Source organism: Gekko japonicus, unplaced genomic scaffold, assembly GCF_001447785.1.
Source record: "Gekko japonicus isolate JY-2015 unplaced genomic scaffold, Gekko_japonicus_V1.1 scaffold1544, whole genome shotgun sequence".
NCBI lineage: Eukaryota > Metazoa > Chordata > Lepidosauria > Squamata > Gekkonidae > Gekko > Gekko japonicus.
In genome coordinates, this window is record NW_015173180.1 from 169,615 (window position 1) to 191,457 (window position 21,843).

At 43.5% G+C, this 21,843-nt stretch overlaps 1 protein-coding gene across 1 annotated transcript in view; it reads right to left on the reverse strand.

Annotated features, from left to right (window-relative positions):
• The window catches only part of LOC107119948 (thrombospondin type-1 domain-containing protein 7B-like), a 419,856-nt gene that overhangs the window by 139,109 nt on the left and 258,904 nt on the right, over positions 1 to 21,843 (reverse strand).

Here is a 21,843-nt window from a genome sequence, read left to right on the forward strand (position 1 = left end):
AAACTGCTCTTTTTCAAGGACAGTTGTGCCAGAGCTTGTGACTGACCCAAGGTCACATCAGCAGGTGCAAGTGGAGGAGTGGGGAATCAAACCCGGTTCTCCCAGATTAGAGTCCGCACACTTAACCACTACACCAAACTGGCACTACACCAAACTGGGACACATTACTAGGACACATGTTGTTATGACATATGCACTTAAAATACATGCTATATTTTAAGCTATTAATAGGCTACCTGAGAAACTACAAAGGGGGAAATAACTCCTGCCTCCCTCCCAAACCTCACTTTCCTGGATCCTACGAACTCTCAAGAGCTGGAGCAGGCTCTTTTCTTCCCCTTGGCACTTTCATCTGCACCTCAGCTGGTCTCCACATTGCATCCTTCCCAGAGCAAATATAGTCCTCATCAAGACATTTTACTTTTTCTTCCTTAATTCACAGTGTCATTTTCGGTACACCTGGCAGTCCCTTGAATATGTAGAGAATCTCTATTTTGTCTGTAGGGGGCCCCATAGTATGGCTTTCCTCATCCATACAGGAGATAGCCAGTTTACTAGTAAATATATAAGCCATTAAAAATACTGCACCAGAAACAGTGAATGAAGTGTTAATTCTGCAAGTGAATTCTCTTCCAAGAAATGAAAATACCCGTCACATACAGGGCTAGATATCGCACAGGAGTGTTCGAATTCAACCTTTTTCTTGACATTGTAGTTTTCTATGTGACAGAATCTTTTCTTGTGGGCAACATTTTATCATGGAGCTCCTCTTGCGGGCTGGAGAGATACATCCAAGGAACAGCTTTACAACATTATCTACTATTTATGAGAACTAGGCCTTAGTGCAAAAGATTTAATACATGCATATAATCTGACACTCAATTTTTCCAAAGGCAGCTTAGTGCACCTGGCTGATAAAATATAAATGCCCACTTTACTGTCCAAAACTGCAATCTCAATCACATAGGAACCAATGAAGTATGGATTCTTCCTGCAACCATATAGTAAAATAGAAATCCTGCAACCATGTTGATGAAGTATTTACTTACCATGCTAGTTTTGCCTCAGATCCTATAGGTGAGAAGTAACTTCCTCATGCCATGCTGCAGCACCCCCCTATACCTAGGGTGCTTGGTCTGGCAACCAGTGGGAGTTGGATTTATAACCCGCCCTTCACTCAAAGTCTCAGAGCAGCTTACAGTCTCTTTCCCTTCCTCTCCCCTATGAGAGAGCTCCGAGAGAACTGCTCTTGAGAACAGCTCTGAGAGAAATATGATTGACCCAAGGTCACCCAGCTGGAATGGGGAATCAAACCTGGAGTTTGGGATGAAGGGGAACATGGGAGGTGGCCATCAGCCATAGAGTTTTTGGTGATTTCCAGAGAGATGTGACATCACGTCTGGGTATTCGTTGGAAGTGATGTCATACTGTCAGTTCAATGAGAAAACTATAGAGTTATCAGCAATTCCTGGAGTGGACTGCAATAATGGAAATTATATGGCTGGGGAAGCCCGGACCACTTGGGTGGCCACTTCTATCAACCCTTAATGGGGTCTGTCTTTCTTCAATCGACCTGGTCAGGAATTTGGGAGTATGGCTCCATTTTTTGCCCTCCATGGACATGGGAAGCTTGGATCACTCAGGTGGCTACTTCTACTGACTCTTAATGGGGTCTGTCTTTCTACAGTCAACTTGGTCAGGTATTTGGGAGTATGGCTCCATTCTTTGCTCTCCATGGACAAACATGGTGACAAAGACTGTTTCACCATCTACTCCGAGTCCACCAACTGGCTCACTATCTGTCTCGGAAGGACCTTGCCACAGTAATTCACTCAACAGTCGCCTTGAGACTAGACTACTGTAACATGCTGTATGCAGGGCTACCTTTGAAGATGCTTTGGAAGCTGCAACTGGTCCAGAATGCAGCTGCCAGACTGCTGATAGGAGTGTCCTGGTCAGCGCATATAACACCTATCCTACAGCAGCTGTACTGCTTCCCAATTAATTTCTGGTGCCAATTTAAAGTGTTGGTACTTACCTTTATTTATTTATTTATTTATTTATTTATTTACATGGGACTTATATACCGCCCATAACCCCTAACGGGTCTCAGAGCGGTTTACAGGGGCATTCTTACGAACTTGTTAGCCCTATCTAAGGCCACATACCGAAGGGGTGGGGATTCCCTACCAGCACCCTGTGATAGGTCCGCTGCATTCTTCTGGCTGCTTGGCAGCTCTCCCTCTTTCGGCGGTTCTCTTTTCTCCGGCGATTTTTTCTCCACTGGTCGGCTGCTTCTTTCTTTTTGGTGGGACCGTCTATCCGGCGCCTGTCCTCGTGTCTGCTCAGCCTCGGCTCTGTCCTAGCTGGCTCCACCGCGCTTTACAGTCCACGTCATCAGACGCCGACGCCAGTCTCCACCGCAATCTTCCGCCGCCAGGGATCGCTCGACCGATGTTCTTCTTGCCGAGTGCCATCTCGGCTTCGCCGCCGCCGCCATTGATGTTTTCTCGCCGAACACAGCTGCGGCCACCACAAACCTCTTTTTGTTACAGAGGCAGGTGCCCCCCACCCTTCTAAGGGTGGGTACCCATTTACCTACTCGCATGATGTTAATCGCTTTCGGGCCGCTGGGTAGGCGGGAGCTGGGACTCGGGCCAGGCGCTCACCCTGGCCGCGGTGGATTCTTGAACAGCCATACAGGCTGTTCAGATGTTAATGTTAGCAGGCGTTTAGCCGCCTGCGCCACCGCTCCCTAAAGCCCTAAATAGTCTGGGACCTCATACCATCAGGACCACCTCTCCCGGCATGATCCTTCCAGTCTTCTCTGATCTTTATCTTGAAATTTATTGAAGGTTCCTGGTCCACCAACTGCCCACCTGGTGTCAACAAGGGTGAGGGCATTCTCTGCAGTGGCCCCCATCCTGTGGAACCAGCTGCCCGAAGAGGTGCATGCCTTGCAGGACCTCCCTAGATTCTGCAGGGCATGCAAGGCTGCTCTTTTTCAGGAGGCCATTGGGTGACTGTGATTCACCAGACAGCTGGTATACTTCAGCTGTGTCTTCACCATCCACACATCCCCACTGTGCTTGATAGTGGATAGATTTTAATGGGGATAAATTTTCAACCATTTTATATTTTAAAGATTATTTATTGTGATGTATTGTTTTTATTGGTCTATTTTATGTGCTGTTAGCAGCCCCAAGTCCCATTCGGGGGAGAGGGAGTAGGATATAAATTTGATAAATAAATAAGTTTCTAAAAAGGCAAATGTTATGATGGGGATTATTAGAAAGGCGATTAAAAACAAATCAGCCAGTATCATAACGCCCCTGTATAAATCTATGGCATGCCCTCCTTTGGAGTACTGTGTACAGTTCTGGCCACTGCACCTCAAAAAAAGATATTATAGCATTGGAAAAAGTGCAGAAAAGGTCAACTAAAACGATTAATGAGATGGAACACCTTCCTTATAAAGAAAGGTTAAAGAGGTTAGGGCTCTCTAGCTTGGAGAAACAATGACTGAGGGTTGATATGATAGAGGTTTACAAAATTTTGCATGGGATAGAGAAGGTAGAGAAAAAAGTACTTTTCTCCCTTTCTCACAGTACAAAAACCTATGGGCACTCAATGAAATTAATGAGCAGTAGGTTTAGAACAGATAAAAGCAAGTACTTCTTCATCCAAAGAGTAATTAACACATGGAATTCACTGCCACAGGAAGTGGTGGTGGCTACAAGCACAGACACCTTCAAGAAGGGATTGGATAAACACACAGAGGTCCATCAGTCGCTATTAGCTGCAAGGTATAAATGAAAACTTATGTCTGGGGCAGTGATGCTCCATATTCTTGGTGCTTGGGGGGCAACAGTGGGAGGGCTTCAGGAGTTCTGGCCCCACTGCTGGACCTTCTCATGGCACCCAGGTTTTGGCCACTGTATGGCACAAAGTGTTGGACTGGATGGGCCATTGGCCTGAACCAATATGGCTTCTCTTATGTTCTTAACCTTGTCCCTGTGTTTTGGATGAGTTGACCCTTCCACACAGTCCTCAAAGGCTAACCTGCATAGTGTATACAAAGGCATCCTGGATGAAAGTATGGTATACATGACTGGGCCAGGTTCTGCCTCTCATGGCAAGGCTACAGCTGGCACACAAGCTAAAGATACACTTCCACCTGCAGATCCAGCTCTAGTAGCCCCTGCTGCAATCCTATTCCTGTAAAGGGCGTAGCAGACTCAGTCCACAAATCCCAACTTGTCTTACTATCAGATATCTGAAGAAGTCAGCAGTGACTCATGAAAACTCATACCCTGCCACAAATTTTGTTAGTCTGTTAGGTGCTACTGTTGTTCTTTTCTACTGCTCCAGACAGACTAACACAGCTACCCATCTTGATCGATCAACTGAGAGTGCTTTAGTTTTCCCTGGATTGAGCTTCAGTGTATTGGCCCTAATGGATCATAAAAGGCAATGGTCCAACACAATATTTCCTGGGCATATTTTCTCTCATTCTCTTGTGTCTACATAACGACAGTCTTCTAAGTAATCCAAGAAGAATGTTATTGAAAATTCATAAAAGGAGGACAGTACCATCCTGGTTAAAAGCAAAACCAGAACAAGGGGAGAAAAACCAGATCCGGACAGGAAATAATTAGTAGTCTTACATAGGGATGTGAATCTCTATCTTCAAAAGACACATCAGGAGGTAAATGAGTCCTGGATATATATTGCAGTTGTGATGTAGAAATGTGTCCAAAACCTGCATCCATGCTGTCTCTGCAATGGGAAGGCTATTTCTGATCATGGATTTCCTTTGCCGGATTTGGTGGTGATATTTTTATGCTACTAACTGATTTGCTAAATAATAGTGCCAAGATTTTGGACTGTTAAGAAATGAAATGGTTTGTCATTTCTCTTAGAGAATGTCATAAACCAGAATGGCTTTTTTTTTACAAGTAACATGTCTTTCAGTAGGGTATTTTTGTTCCTAATTATAAATTATGAAAGGAAGCACTTTGCAAATGCTAATTCTCAACAGTTTTGCACTTACAGAGCACAATAAAGAAAAGTGAGATTCAAAACTATGATGGTCATATGTAATTGGAAGGAAGTCTGTTCCTTGTTTTAAACAAGTTAATTCTTATTTGGTCCTTCTGATTAAGGATACTAGTGCAAGTAGGCATAAATGGGTAAACTATGTGGAAGGTGCACAGCCCTCCCTAAACGACTGCCGCTGAAACTTTAAAAACCAGCACTTTCTATGTTGCAAATGGCTTTCCGAAATGTTTAATATATTTGTGTTCCTTCAAATTACAAGCTGTATTATAATAGAGAACGCTAATCTTGTACCAGGAATATCATTTGTTGTGTTCTAGAAATAGCTTTTGTGTGTACTGTCTGGGTATATTGCTTTGTATGTCCAGCATATTTTCAAGGTTAAAAGTAAGCATTAGAGGATTACTTTCCTTTGAAAATGATTTTGTTTACGCTAGAACCACACAGGCAGAGTTACCTTCTGCCAGACACAGGTCTTTTGTTGTTTACATTAGATTCACAAGGTTCATCTTTATCTATGAAAAATGTCACAACTCAGTGAAGGACTACCAATTACTTATATATATAAAAACAGCAGCACCAATAAAGAAGAAACACCTACCAAAACCCCCCAAACTCAACAACCCAAAACCCCATACAAACAAAAACACACAGTTAGCCCAAATGCTATCTGAAACAAGTTGGTTTTACACACCCAGACCTTCTCCAAAAACTAATTTCTTATATTTGGGGCCATTAGCGTAAAGGCCCTGCTCCACGCAACCAGTGTTCTAATTTCACATAGCAAAAGAACTCAGGGTGCCTCTGCTGCTAAAGCGAAGCTGCTTGGTCTTACAAGGGCATACTTGGAATAAAATAACACTTTCTCCTAGAAAGGTTGGAAACCCTGAGGATGTGTGGTGCTGTTTAATCTCACTGTCCTCAGCAACAACCTGGCTTCTTGATAAATACTAATTTGAGTAAGTCTGTTAATTTAACTATCTATGGCCCCGGTCAGATGGCAAAGTTGCTGCGGGAGAGGCACGGATGGTGGTCGGATTATCCGGGCGTGATCACACCCCAACATCTGGGAAGTGGAGCACTCCTGTGGCTTACCACTGACAATGCATGTTAAAAAACTAGTACCTCCAAGGTACTAGTAAACGTTTAAACAAATATAAGGTCAACAGTCGTGTTAGTCTGACCCGCAATCAACAGTCATACGACTTATAAGAATTGCTGTACATGTATTGTGCTCTGAAGCATTACAATACGATACACAACTTAATAGAATATAAACCAAGGTACAATGTCGTCTCCGGATTATTTACCAACGTTTCAAAAAATGAATCTTCTTCAGGAAATTTTAGGAAATTTTATAGAGGTGCTAAAGCTCTCATTTTCATAAAAGCTAGACAACAAGTCTTAAGCATATCACGATTCAGATAGGACGCTGATCTCAATTAACACGCAGTGTTTTTTTCTGGATCCGAGATTGTTGATTGCGGGTCAGACTAACACGACTGTTGATCTTATATTTGTTTACTAGTAAACGTTTGCCATGGGCTGCCTCCAGATCGTGCCGGCGTGCGACATTCCCCTCCGGTCTCTCAGCGCCGAGGGAAGGACTCGTGGTGTGCCGCTGGCGTGTCTGATCGTGTAATCGCGGATCAAACTGCGCTGGGGCAATTAGCCACGCCTCCCCCCGCGATATCCGGCCTGTGTGACCGGGGCCTATGTTTATTATTCCACAACTTTCTCTCATGGAATCTTGCCATATTCCACCCTTGTCATATCCCAGCAAACACTAGAACCAATGTGGCAGCAATTCTTTATCTGCAGTAGTAGGCAAGGCATTCCATCAGCTTTACAGGTATTTCAGGCAAAAAAAATATAGCCCAACTCCTATACGAGGTTTGCATATGGATCCAAGCCTTTGGCTCCACTATGGAAGTCATTCAAATATTTTTCCCCTGTGCATTGTATGGCTCCCTCAGAAGGCTTTAGGCACTCATCAACTCTTCTTGTTTATATTTATATTTCCTCACAGACCCCTCTTACTGCTGCCTTTGTTTATTGGTCCATTTTAATGCACTATTGATTGCAGATCTATACAGTAGATTTTTCAATATTCCACCCAAACAGAACTGTCTCTATAGGTCTCACGTGCCCGAAACCCTGGTACCCATCCTCTTTTCATGCCAATTCTATAGTAGTTTAAGACTTTCTTTGATACCTCCCTTTCTGGCAACATTTCCCAACCATTTGAACAATTACCATAACACTCAATCACCTGTCTGGAATTGAAAACAGTATCACTCCTGCTATTGCTAAATATATCTTGGTAGCTCTAAAAACTGAGCTAATGCCATTTCTTCAGCCTTGGAATAACCAGTAAGTAAGCCTGATGACTGGCTTGGAGTCTTTATCGATTTTATTTATGGAATATTGAAAGCTGCCTTGAACCGTGAGGAAAGGCATGGTATAAATATTTTAACAAATAAATAAATGATAAATTTTAATCTATGCTACTTTAAAAATGTGTCTATCTCTCCTTCCTTTTATTTATTTATTTTTTGAATGCTGGGTCTCATGTCCTTGTAATTTTAACTTAATCTTTTTTTATGCTGCCTAAAAGCCAATGTGTTATATAGAATTTTTGAATAAAATGAGATTAAGGAATGCAAAATAACTAGAGAAACACTTAATCCTACATCTTTCCCTTTCCATGTGTTTCTTCCCATTTGAAGCTTTAAGGTACCCCCCCACACACACACACAAGTTTGGAAGGTGAGGGTGAAGTCTTTAGTACATGGCAATTAGTGGAGGCACTCTCTATTTGACCAGGAAGGAACATTCTCTAATCCATTGTAGGATTTGGAGCAGCCCTTATTGTTTAGGAATCTTGGCTGAAATTGAAAACTGTGAAAGCTGGGTATCATCTCCCAACCTATGGCAGATAGGAACCTCTGTGTGCAACTGGCAAGGGAGACTGTGTTCTCCCTTACCCATTACAGACTACTTGCTCTCCCTAGATTGGAATTTCTTCCCTTAGAATTGCAAAGGTACATTCTCCAACATTTACTAAGTGGAGAGTAAAGCCCTCAAATTCATTTGGGGTTCAGCACTTACATATACCCAAAAGTTCACTGCTTCTGCTGTATCCTTGAAGATCTCGGCTATTCATTTTCTACCAAACCCACAGTTAAGTAAGGGAGATACAACCTTTATTTTTGGTGAAATCTTGCTTTAAATGCAGATTAAATGCAAGATTACTGGAAGTGCTCTTTTCAAGGAAAAAGAGTTGTTCCTGCTCTCCCCCCACCCCCATATGCTTTAAGCAAAAGATAGCCAGGTGTAAAGTACTGCTGTGATCTAGATGAAATACTACAAGAAGATTTAAAACAATCTGGAAAAAAAATGCAAATGAATGGGATAATTTATTTCTTTGGATTTATATTTGTTTGGATTTATATGTCACAACAGTAATTAACAACACTAAGTTCCAACAATTCAAACAGTTAAAAACATAATTACAAATATAGAACCTATAACAAACCAGATGGCAGTCAGCATAATTAATAGAGATTCCAGAAGAAAACTACCTGTATGAATGCTCGATAAGCTAGATCCTGGCCACGTAGGCAGGCCGAAATTAGCAGCACATAATAAATGATGCCAGGCGGAGCAGGGGAGGCCAATGTGGTTGGACACATGCCACCTCAACCATAGGCCTGGCAGAACAACTCTGCTTTACAGGCCCTGTGGAACTGTAACAAGCCCGACAGGGCCCTGATCTCACTCAGGAGGTTTGTTCCACCAGGCCTGAGCCAGAGCCGAAAAGACTCTGCCTCTGGTTGAGGCTAAGTGGATGTCTTTGAGTAGGGGACCACCAGCAGATGTTGATCTGCAAAGTGTAACGCTCTGTGGGGGGCATACTGGGAGTACACAGCAGTGCCCTTCGGGTTTCCTGCTTTTTCTGCCTTCTTTAGTGTTGCCTGATCTAGGTTGGGAAACTCCTGGAGGTTTGGGGATGGAGCCAGGGGAGGACAGGGAACTCAGTGAGGTACCATGCCATAGAATCCATCCTCCAAAGTATCAACTTCCTCCAGTAGAACTGATCTCTGAAGTCTGGATATGAGGTGCAATTCACGGGGATCCCCAAGTTTCACTTGGAGGCTGGCATCCTTAGCCTGCTTGGAACTACAGGAACAATGGATTTTCAAGTGCCTAGCAGGCCATATTGAAGGGCTGCAAGCAACATTTGCATTGGTGTGCCAGAAAATGTGCAAGCCTGAACTACACCGACAGTCTCAACAACCAAAGCGTTTAGATATTGTTATTTAATACATTACTAATGTAGAAAAGTATTTTTGGAATGCAACTTGAATATAGGCAGTGCAGCTTTTTCCCTAGGAGACTTCACCCCTCCCTTGGGCTGCTGTGATGGACTGCACTTTTTAAAAGGCTTAAAAGTGCTGTACATAGAACTACAGGACTATGAAGGGTTAATTCTTCACAATTCCAGAGAGCCTTGACTGACAGGATGCTCTAAGCAATCTGATTGGTCAGCATCAGCTGAGCAGGGGAAAAAAAATCTTGTGAAAGCTGTATGCTGAGGGGAGTCAGTGAGATTCCTGCCTTAACTGAGAAGAGACATGTACTGAGACCATCTGGGAATAGCTCTGACAGAAAAGGGTTTAGTGCTGACAAAGTCAGACTTCACCTGTGACTTAATACAGTCTGAATTCAGGATTAGCTGAAAGCAGTTTGAACACAGCTGAAAGCAGTTTGAACACAGACAGAAAACTGGGGAAATGTTTAGCAAGCCGGTTTGGGTAGTAGAATAAGACTCACATTCAGGTCAAAGGAAAGGGGATAGATCTTCTACAGAGAGAATAATCCCTACCCAGTCAAACAGGGAGAGTTATCTCTGATACAGAGATCCCTGGTCTGGTGAGATTAGAAACTGCCTTTAGAGACCTAAAAGTCTGTTAACAACTGAAGAAGTGTACTGGTGTTCCAAGAGAAGGGGTTTGGGTCAGTGATTATACAAATAAAGTGTATTAGAGTATTTGGGAAAACGCTGGAAGAAAAGCCTCTCAGTTTAAAGATCTAAGCAACTGTGAATAATTTAAGAACCTTTCATTAGCCTCATACAGAAGAACAAAAGTCTGTGCTTATACTAATTTTACCTTTTCAACCCCTGATTTCACCTGATCATTCCCCTCAATGTTAAATAAAACTTTTTGTTGCTTTTGAATTTTAAAAATGTCTCAAGTGCCATTTTCAAGGGTTTAAGTTAAAGGGTGATCCTATCCCTTCCCTCAGGTTCCTGGGCTGAGCAAATAGCAATATATATTACTGACACAGGGTGGGACAGCCAAAATTTCTTCAGGGGACAAGAAATTACATTACCAGGGCTGCTCAGTCAGTGAAGGGACAGAGAAATGGAGGGGAAATCTAGCCTCTGAGGGAGGGAAGTGGGCAGGGTCCATCATAGCTGCATTGCAGATTATTTCTAGAGATTGCATGAATGTTAAGGCCATGTATGTTTGTTAGATGACAGGACCAGGAGGAAAGGGAGTGATTATATTTGGAATGGGTTCAGAAGTGCATTACCTAGCTCCCTGTACTGGAACTGAACACAGTGCATTGTCCTACGATATTGCCAAACAGTGGTCTACATTTGTGAATAAATAATAATAATGATAATAAGTAAATTGATATAAAGATGCAGACATTAACTTTATACATTCCTTGTGATCCATTACAGAATGAAGGAACCTATTCCTACACTGTGAGGCAGCACAATTTCACTAGTGCAACAAGATGAAACACCATCATCCTCATAATAGTGCTAAAGTCATGGCAAACCTATCATGCTCTGGAATGCTACAAGGTCACTCTAATTTCAAGGAGGAGATCACAGTTGTGGGAGATAGAGAAGCAATTAATTGTTATTATTTTTGCTATATTATATAGCAAAATTATATATTATTGCTACCCTACGCTGATTTTAGGGAAAATTGGAAAATGTCTGCTGATAGCAAGACACACACATTAGTGAGACAATAGTGCCAAATATCCTCCAGAGCCAGTACAGCATTTGCTTCTATTCAGTCCCCTCCTGCCCCTGTCTGCAGCACTGTCTGAGATCCAGGGAGTACAGCTAAACATCTGCCTCTGCATCTATGAAGCAACAGTAGATCACAGAAAAGCTCGAACAGACTGACACCACTACTAATATAGAATTAAAGCCTTCCCCGTGCCAGTGAGCCTGCAATGTGATCAGCACAATCCTCTTGTGACAGGATCTGTATAACTGTAAAATATCACAGTTACAGAATCTTTAAGAAACTCTACGAGGTTGGGCTTTGATATCAAAACTGGGTCCTCCTACTGGATTGCTCATCATATCAAAGCTTGGTCTGTGGGATTTCCATTGAGCTGTACTATCACATTTGCAGCCCCCAATAGACCTTAGGCATTGCTTTGTTTTTTCCTCAATTCAGGGATTACTAGAAAAGAACACCAAGGCATTTAATAAGGTTCCTGAGTGCTTGCCAAGCATGAACGTTGGCTAAAAAAAGTTATTCTAAAGTCCCTGAGGATGCATTTCTACGATTTAGTGATCAACAGAAAAGCACATTCAGATATCCATTAGGACTTTCCAACATAATATAGGAGACCTCTGTAACAAATATAATAAATAATAATATATTTTATTTCATCTTCAAAGTAAATAAATAACACTTACCTGAGATGAATAATTATATGTGGATTCCTTAATAGGCATGTATTCGTATCTAAAATGATCCAAACACTCCCGATATTATGGGAGTAATCTTCAACAGTACGTGGACAGAGAACTGCCAGGAGTACAAGCTGGGTTTTGAAGAGATAGAGGAACTAGAGATCAAATTGCCAACATTCGCTGGATTATGGAGAAAGCAAGGGAGTACCAGAAAAAACATTTACTTTTGCTTCATTGACTATGCTAAAGCCTTTGATTGTGTGGATCACAACAAACTGTGGCAAATCCTTAAAGAGATGGGAGTATGAGACCACCTCAAATGTCTCCTGAGAAATCTGTATAAGGGTCAAGAAGTAACAGTTAGAACTGGATATGGAACAACTGATTGGTTTAGAATAGGAAAAGGAGTACGACAAGGATGTCTATTGTCACCCTGCTTATTTAATTTATATGCTGACTCAGAGTACATGATGCAAAATGCCAGCCTGGATGAATCACAAGCGGGAATTAAGATTGCTGGGAAAAACATCAACAACCTCAGATATGCAGACGATATCACTCTAATGGCAGAAAGTGAGGAGGACCTAAAGAGCTTCTTGCTACGGATGAAAAACGAGAGTGCAAAGGTTGGCTTGAAACTCAGCATCAAAAAAACTATGATCATGCATCCAGCCCCATCACTCCTTGGTAAACAGAAAGGGAAGTCATGGAAGCAGTGACAGACATCATGTTCCTGGGATCCAAGATCACTGCAGACGGTGACTGCAGCCATGAAATTAAAAGACGCCTGCTTCTTGGGAGGAAAGCTCTGGCAAACTAGACAGCATAATAAAAAGTAGAGACTTCACCCTGCCAACAAAAGTCTGTATGGTCAAGGCGATGGTATTCCCAGTAGTAATGCATGGCTGCGAGAGTTGGACCATAAGGAAGGCCGAGCACCGAAGAATAGATGCTTTTGAATTATGGTGCTGGAGAAAACTCTTAAGAGTCCCTTGGACTGCAAGGAGATCAAATCAGTCAATCCTAAAAGAAATCAACCCTGGCTGTTCACTGGAAGGCCAGATACTGAAGCTCAAATACTTTGGCCACCAAATGAGAAGGTAGCATTCACTGGAGAAGACCCTGATGCTGGGAATGATTGAAGATCTAAAGTGAGTACATTAGAAAACCTCCATCTAATATCGTGTGTGTAAAGTGCCGTCAAGTCACAGTTGACTTACGGTGGCCCCATTGGGGTTTTCAAGGCAAGAGATGTTCAGAGGTGGTCTGCCATTGCCTGCCTCCATGTCACGACCCTGCTATTCCTTGGGGGCCTCCCATCCAAATACAGGAAAGGGCCAAACCTGCTTACCTTCCGAGGTCTGACGAGATCAGGCTAGCTTGGGCGCTCCAGGTCAGGGCTCATCTAATATTAGAGTGTTTTAATGAATGTCTGGATGTGCTTTTGGATACCAAAACATGACTCAGAAAACTTGAATGAAGAGCATTTTACTACGATTCATGGATCACAGAAATATGTACCCAAGGTCAATAATTTTTTTTCTTGATGACAGGGAACCTTAGTAAACACCTGGGTGTACTTTTACAACAATCCCTGCATTTTAGGATCCTGCAAGTGAATTCCTAGGGCACTCAAGACATCAGTGAATTTTTTCCCCCATAGATAACATACAGGGGACCACACGCCTTGAATTCTGCTCCACAAAAAAATTCAACAGGAGCTTGTCAGAGCAAATCCACAGGAGCAGGAAGACTGAATCCCAAACAGATACAGCTGGGGAGGGATCTGATTTGTTCTGTTATCTGATTATTCACTCTCTGCCCTCTCTTCTTCTTCCTCTTAAAGACAGCTAGGCACCAAAAATAACAGACTAATTTTATTTCCCATGTTCAATTTTTTTATAATAACAAAAACAACTTTTCCCCCATTTATTTAACTGTTTTAATATCCCAATGCATAAGCCTACTGGGCATGTTGCAGTGAATTTGTCTTCTTTATATTGACGTTCAATAGTCCATTAAGCCAATTTTCTTCAGCTTGCTTGCTGACTGGTACACTAATATCTGTTTTTGTACACATTGTTTATGGCCTCTCTCTCCCACTCAATGAGAAAATCTTGAATTATAGCTAATTCTTCAGTTAGATTTTCTAATGGATATCTATTTTTCTTCTGGTTGCTACAGTGACTACTACCTGATGTTTGCCTTCTCTAGGTGCAACTTCCAAATCATATAAATCCTCTTTGTTTGCGTTCTAGATTTACTGGATGTTATTAGGGGAGCGGTGGCACAGTGGGTATATCCCACTGTCTTAACATATGAACTGTGTTAGTTCAAGCCCTGCGCTGGTGTGAGCAGCCAGCCTGTTGTCCCCAGCTCATCATCCACCCAGCGATTCGAAAGCTTCGGCGAGTAGATAAAATGGGAAACACTCCTGAGAGAGGGTGGGCACGCCAATCTCCCTTGTGGGAGGGTGTTAGCTGGTTGAGGCTTGGAAGGCGAAATAGCTTCTCGGCTACGAAAGAATCCCTGCAATGGATGTTCCGGCCAGGCGGTGGCAGTGTGGCGATTGACATACTGGTCCTGAAGCCTGGCCAACAAGCAAGCCGTGCGGAAAACGACGGAGCCAAGCCAGAAGACGTCTACACCGGGCAGTGACGGTGCGTGCAATTAAAAATGAATATATGTTGTCTTCCCTATCCCCTACAAACATTGTTAGTCCCTTGTCTATGAGTAACTGTACATCGCTTTGAGCCCACTGGGGAAAGCGATTAATAAATGGAAAGTATTATTATTATTGTTGTTGTTGTTGTTGTTGTTGTTGTTGTTGTTGTTGTTGTTGTTATTAGCTGAAGGGGTGGGGAAAACCTTAATACACACAAATTTGCCTTTGAACGGCATCTCAAAGCAATACGTGACCATGAAAAATAGCTATCAGGTAATGTGCTTACTGGTCTTCACTAGGCCGAGAAGCAAGGCCTATAGCGGTTGTGTACTTTTCTGAACAATGTTTGCAATCATTTAGCAGCGCTATAATGCAAAAACCTTGGGGCTAGCTTTCCCTAATGGCTGCTTTAAGTGTACAGTTACCTTAATGAGAATTAATATGTACTGGAGAGGAGAGCTGAATGGTAAATGGAAACGGAGCTGTGACCTGCTGCTCAGTTTTCTTCCCTTCCTTTTTAGGGAAATATCATGTCAACTCTCTCTCTCTCTCTCTCTCTCTGGTTTTAGGCAGTCAGTTTTCTGGCTAGGATACAGTACAGGATACATCTCTTAGAAATACGGCAATGCGCCGCATAGCTAGGATCATGTAAAATGATAAAGTGGCCAATGATGACAAATCTTACTTATTATGGCCCTTCCTCATTTCTTCAGAGGTGCTATGTGGTAATGGCATGACTAAAGGCTGCAGATGACTGCCTGACTCTCTTCAGTATTTCCCGTGCTATATGGCAAGTTATCAGCAGCTGCTTTGTGGTCGCTAGTAGCAAGAATTCAGTCTATTGGGATTCCCGTCAGTGTCTTGCACTATAATGTATGTGTGTCATTTCCGTCTATCTAAGGACCCAGAGGCCCTCAGGGCTTCCACAGTGTCTGGGTAAGACAGGAGATGACTGAATCTGACTTAACAGTGGTAAGTCCCATCTCAAGGAGTCAAAGGAGGTACTCTTGGCAGATCAATCTATATTAGCTGATGACATGCATTTAACTGCTAGAATGACTGGACTACATGGGTGTGATGTCGGAGAAAGACATTCACATAATCCCATATATCTACCTCAAGAAAAGGAGTTGCCCACTGCATGTTAATCCACTACTCTGCATTAGTGCCTTCTCTTTATGTTAGGTTGCTTGCCCAAGCAGATCACTCCCATGAGTTTTTAAAGGCATGGACTGTTATCTAATGCAACATTCAAGTTTACTTTTGAATACAAATAATCAGTTGAATGCACAGGTGTCTGTTTCACTTTAAAAGGGTGATCCAGCCAAAGTTTATAGAATTCAGAGAAGCTAAGGACATCGTATAACTGGTGAAGCCATTTTAAGATCTATTTCAATGGGACAAAGATAAAGATGTCCTTGTCTCCAGTCATATGCAAACAGTGAGTAAGTACTGGGGTTGTAGGGACTCAGTTGGGTGGAAATGACACAAAATATATCCAACCCTGCTTACTTTTGGTTGGATGATTGCCCAGGATCGTACCTTCTGCACCAACACTTACCTATGGAGTTGGAGGCCTCCAGACTATGCCAAGGGAGCCATCCAAGGAGGACTGTAGAACTTTGACCTGATGCTGCAGGAGCAGCTACTGAGCTTACCAAGACACCCAGAGATGCTGGGCAGGCTGGAGGCTGGCCAGAAGCTAACCCCAAGGGCCAGCATCAAAGGCGTGGGGCAACAAGGGTGGCAGAGGGCAACAGAACCCACCACAGTCAATGGGCCATCCCTCATCTGTTGTTGGAGCCAGTGAGACGTCTTTGGAATGGCAGGACAGGGAACAGGCTACAGTGGCCTCCTTAGGCCAGCAGGGGCCAGAGAGGAAGCCATATAAGGCTTCCCGAACACAGGGGCAGGAGAAATGGGATCCCAGGCAGGCAGCTGCCCATTGGGCCTAGGACTCACCACTCCTATACACCCATCCCTCCGAATAGAGGGAGTGGGTGAGGCTGTAGTTGTCCCACCCCCAAGCAGCCCTTTAAAAGGTACATCCAGGGAGGAAGGGCCAGACTTCACCAAAGGCAACCAGGGAGAGTTTACTGGTAGGGGCAGTAACAGAAGAGAACAATTCTAGACTGGGAATAGATACATACAATTAGAGAGAGCTCTGTGAATACAAGGAGTATTTCTGAGAGCCCAGAACTGTGCACTTCTAGGCTCTAAGAAGGAATCCAGGCATTCTGAGAACCTTCTTCAAGAAACATGTCGTCAGAACTGAGTCTCAGAGCTCAGAAGTACACATAAAAGTGTTCCTGGTACATATAGAACCATCTCTGTGTTGAGAAGCAGACTTGAACTTAGCTAGACTGCTGAATGGACCTTTCTTGAACAGGATTCAATCTGAAGACCAGTCGGAGAAAGTGAACCCTGATTTGATTACAAAATCTGACTGAATCAGATTCCACAATTATCCCTAGCTCTATATAAGAGTTCTCACCATCTAAGACATGTTAGCTAACATTTGTTAGGAAACAGGCTTGACATAAGGTATTTCTAAATTATAGTGATTTATGTTTATGTGCTACAACCTGATCAGAAGAAAAAGCTGGACCACAGAATATGCAAAATCCCAGAGGATTAAAAGGCTCATAAATTGCTACTTGACATAAAAACATCTGAGAAAGCAAACTGTAAATAAAATAATAATAATAATAAAAATAATAATAACATAGCAACAACAAGATTTTTACCCTACCTTTCTGCCCTCATAGGGCCAACACAACATCTAACAGATTAAAATATACAGATTAAAATCTGATCCCTACATTTATTAATACCAACACATATTATTCAATTTAATTCAAGTTAAAACCAGAGCTTAAAATATGTCCAGAAGATAAAAACAACAGTTAAAATGTTGGGAACGAAAGAGGGGTCACTGAGGAAATGCTGAACAAAACAAAAAGTCTTCACCTGCTGGCAGAAGATGGCAGCAGAAGGGGACAGGCAATTCTCCCTGAGCAGAGACTTCCAGCATTTTGAGAAGGCCCTCTCCCAGGTTGCTATCTGCCCAACTTCAGAAGGTTAGGCTAGCCAAAGTAGGCCCTCTGAAGCTGACCACAGTGTTCAGATAGGTTCATAAGGAAGGAGGTGGCCCTTCACTTACGTCGGTCGAAAACCACATATGGCTTTAAATGTAAGCACAAGCACATTGAATTGTGGATGGAAGCTTAGCCTGCATTTCTGTAAGTTTGATCATTTATTGAAATCTCTGTGTAAGCAAACCTGGATCTTGCCTTTTTTGGGGATTACTGCAAACCTTGGAGCTTCTGGCCAGGGCTTCAAACAGAGGTCCAGGAAAATCAACATAATCATACTCCCTCTGTCCATCTCCTGGCACAGGTCATTCACCAGGGTGACCAAGGCTGTTTCAGTCCCATAACCAGGCCTAAAACCAGACTGGAAAGGATCTAAACAATTTGCCTTATCCAGGAAAGCTTGAAACTGTTCAGCCACCATCCACTCAGTCACCTCGAACAAGAATTGAATATTTGAGAATGGTTGACAGTTATTGAGATATCCTGGGTTCAGGATAGGCTTCTTTAGAAGCGGGCACACCACAGCCTGTTTCAAGGCTGGGGGCAACCACCCCTACCTCAAGGAGGCATTAACTACCTCTTGGACCCAGTCAACCAGCAGGCCCCCCCAGATTTATTTAGCCAGGAAGGCCAAGGGTCATACAAGTAGGCGGTAGGCCTCAAAATCTCCCAGGACCCTATCCATACTCGCAGAATGAAGAACTAATAGATAAGGCACAACATGTGCTTTATCCTCTCACTTTTCATGAATATGAATTTTTCATTTTTCCTCTGTGACGACGAAGCAAAACTTTAGGATGCAAAATTCATCTATAAAAAGATTTTCAACTGGTTTTTCAAATGTATAAATATTAGGGAAAATTAATTTAAATGCATATTTCAAAACTGTAGTTTCTATCTCAGCTTATCTACAGTAAATACCATTCTTCACATACTTCCAACAGCATTCTCTTTTGGTTGGAAAGATGCCACATATGACTCTGGTAAAGAGTTCCTCAGGTCACTGAATATTCACTTTATTGGTTGATCTACCATTTTGAAAATCATTCTTTCACAGTTTATTGCTCGATACGTGTTACATTCCGAGTCTCTATGGAAACTGAGAATTATAATGTAAGGGTTATGAGATCTCTGTTCACATCTCACCTTAGGTAAGAATTCACTAGGTAGCATTAGGCAGGCTACTGTTCTCTCTGACATATAATATTAACTTACTTGGTAGTTCATACAAGATTTAAAATACTTAATATAAAATTCTAAGCATTATAATTAAGCTAGAACCCACCTCCAATAATGTATTCATACTGCTCATAATATCATACTTAGAGAATTACAGTATAAGTGGCCACAGAACTGTTCCCTTGCACTACGAGAGGCATATAAAATTCTAAGCATTATAATTAAGCGAGAACCCACCTCCAATAATGTATTCGTACTGCTCATAATATCATACTTAGGGAATTACAGTATAAGTGGCCACAGGGCACTAAGAGAGACAATAGGCCCTGACTCAGAGTCTCCTCTGCAGAAGGGCTTCTTTTTAATGCCCTCTGTGCACTACAACATCTGCTAGGCCTCTCCCTCTTGTATGTCAAAATGGGAAGTCCCCAAATTGTCAAGTCTTCATGCGATGGACAACAAAGAGTGTGTCGAAAGGATGTCTTATCCTTAAACCCTATAACCTGTAAATCCTGTAAATATTTATTTATTTATTTATTCTTTAGATTTGTATCCCGCTAAAAAGGGCATAAATGCCAGATTAAAACAGTAAGAACAGTATAAAACTAAATGAATCCTGTACCCTTCATTTCAGTCAGAAGAGTGCTGGGGGGGGGGGGACACCGGAGAATTTTTTTCCTCAAGAAAGTTCAATGTACTGAAAACCCATCGTGACATTCCATAAGTCCAGAAATGCAAAACAAGCAAAGCCAGAGAAAGGTCTCAGTATTATTATGTGCAATGAATTTCTGGTCATTATGCCACCAAATTGCCTTTCTCTATAGAGAGATTATTTCTTGGACACCTCAGACATGGCTATGACATTTGACAACTACTCCACACTGTAATTGGAGTCAGGGTTCTAAACTTTTAATGAGACTCTCAGTCTAATGCTGACAACTTAGAAATATGTCACATTTATACAGTCAGCTAGTTGCTGAACTATGGCTGTTCCTGCTCACTTTCCACAGAGTGATATCCAAAGACCAGGAATAATAAAGACCACTCAAACTTTTTAATTTGAATATTATTAATCCACCATCAAAATATCAATATGGTTAAAGAACAGTACATTAAACAGAAGGACATTCCATACTGAATTATTACACAAAAAACTGTTAACTCTTAACTGCTGAGGCAATAGTGAGACGACTGCTATAGTCTCTACTGCTCACCTCATATAATGAACAAAATAAATTTGGACCAATATGAAAGAGTGCTATTTATCACAGAATTATAAAGTTGGAAGGTACCTTCAGGGTCATCTAGTCCAGCCCCCTGCACAATGTGGGGAATTCACAAATACCTTCCTATCTAAATGTGTTTTGGTTAATGCTTGACTCGATGCCATAATAAATGTACTACTAATAATACCCCCCCCCACAACCCAAGTGACTTCTGTTCCACACCCAGAAGATGACAAAAAACCTCCAGGATCCCTGGCTAAACTGGCCTGGGAAAAAAAACTTCCTGACCCCAACGTGGCAATCAGCATTTCCCTGGGCATGTAAGAAACAGCCACAAGAATTAAGCACTGATAAACCCTTCCTGCCCGCCTTCTCGTGATCTAAGTTCACAGAACCAGCATTGCTGTCAGATGGCCATCTAGCCTCTGAAAACCTCCAAAGAAGGAGAGCCCACCAGGCCCGTAGCTACGGTGGGCCCCCCCGGGGCCTGCCCCCCAACTTCCTGTCAAGCCCCCCCGACTTCCTATTTATCTCAGCTGGATTTGTACAAGGGGCCACATGCCGGAGTTCAGGACACCTGCTGGGAAAGGCTGAGGCTCCACTCAGACAAGCGAGTGCCCCTGAGCACGTGCTGAGGACAACGGATCAATCCAGGGTGACCAGTCAGCGAAGTGGAGCGACCTGCCGCTCCCCTCCAAAGTGCCCCCTTCCCTTCCCTTTGCATCCAACACAAAACGCTCCTCTCCCCACCACAGCAACCAGGAGTCTGCCCATAACCGCGCATGAGCCGCTCAGGGTTTTGCAACCTTCTGCTACTTCCAAGTGCCACCCGCCATGCAAACCTTTTTCAGTCCTTTGGCTTCTTTCGACTAGGGCTGAGTGGCCTCCTCTTGGGAACCCGAACGCTTCCGGCACCAGTCAGAGAGTGCCAGTCAGAGAGCTCCTTCTCCCCTGCGGGCGGTTTGCTTGCTCCATGGAGGAGCCCATTGGGGGGGGTTCGGAGAAAGAGGAGGGACCCCGTCCTGGCAGGGAAAGGCCAGCACCCCCTGCGAAGTGAGCAGCCACGCCCGATTCCCCATCTCCAGAGATCAGACTCCCTGCCCCGGCTGCCCAAGGCCTCCTCTGGTTTGGCAGGGATCTTCATCAAACACCCAGCCTGACAGCTGGCCCCTTTGAGTTGTCGCCCCACGTATGTGCACGCGTGTGTGTGGAAACACCTGAACCCATGTGCCTCTTGTGTGCTGCAACTACTCTCAGAGAGTAAAGGAAGCTGGGGGCAGTGCGGGCTGCAGAGGCAGCAAGAGCCAGACCATGGGGGGCTGGCACCAAGGATCCAAGGGCAGAGCAGGGCATCCAGACTGTGCTGCTCACACCCTTCCGCCACCGCCGCCACCACCGGGGAACACGCCGCCCATCTGCCTGTGCCTCTCCTGGCTAGGAGTCAGGAAGAGAGAGGCACGGTGAGTCCCCATGGTCTCACAGACTGTCTGCGGGGGGCTCCTCCATGGTCAGGCTGCAGATAAGTCAGAGGAGAGAACCCCCCAAGCCCTGTGGCCCCAGTGCTTTCAGGAGACCTTGAGCTTGTTCGGAGGTTCTAGCAGGGGAGCGCAGCTATCGTATACCCTTGACCGAAGAACGGTACACTCCTTCTATATGGGATGGTCGTCCTCTTCCACCGAGCGCGCAGCTTCGGGAGGGAGGCACATGGAGCGGTGAGGGAGGTAGGGGACACCTGCCTAGCCAGCCAGATCAGCCGAATCAACCCTGGCGATCAATGGGGTGACAGATGTTGCAGCCAGATCGCCCTCACATCCGCTTTCAGGAGACACTCGCTGTCCCCTTCCGTGGCTCCTTGCTTCAGCAAGGTGTGTGTGTGGTGATGGT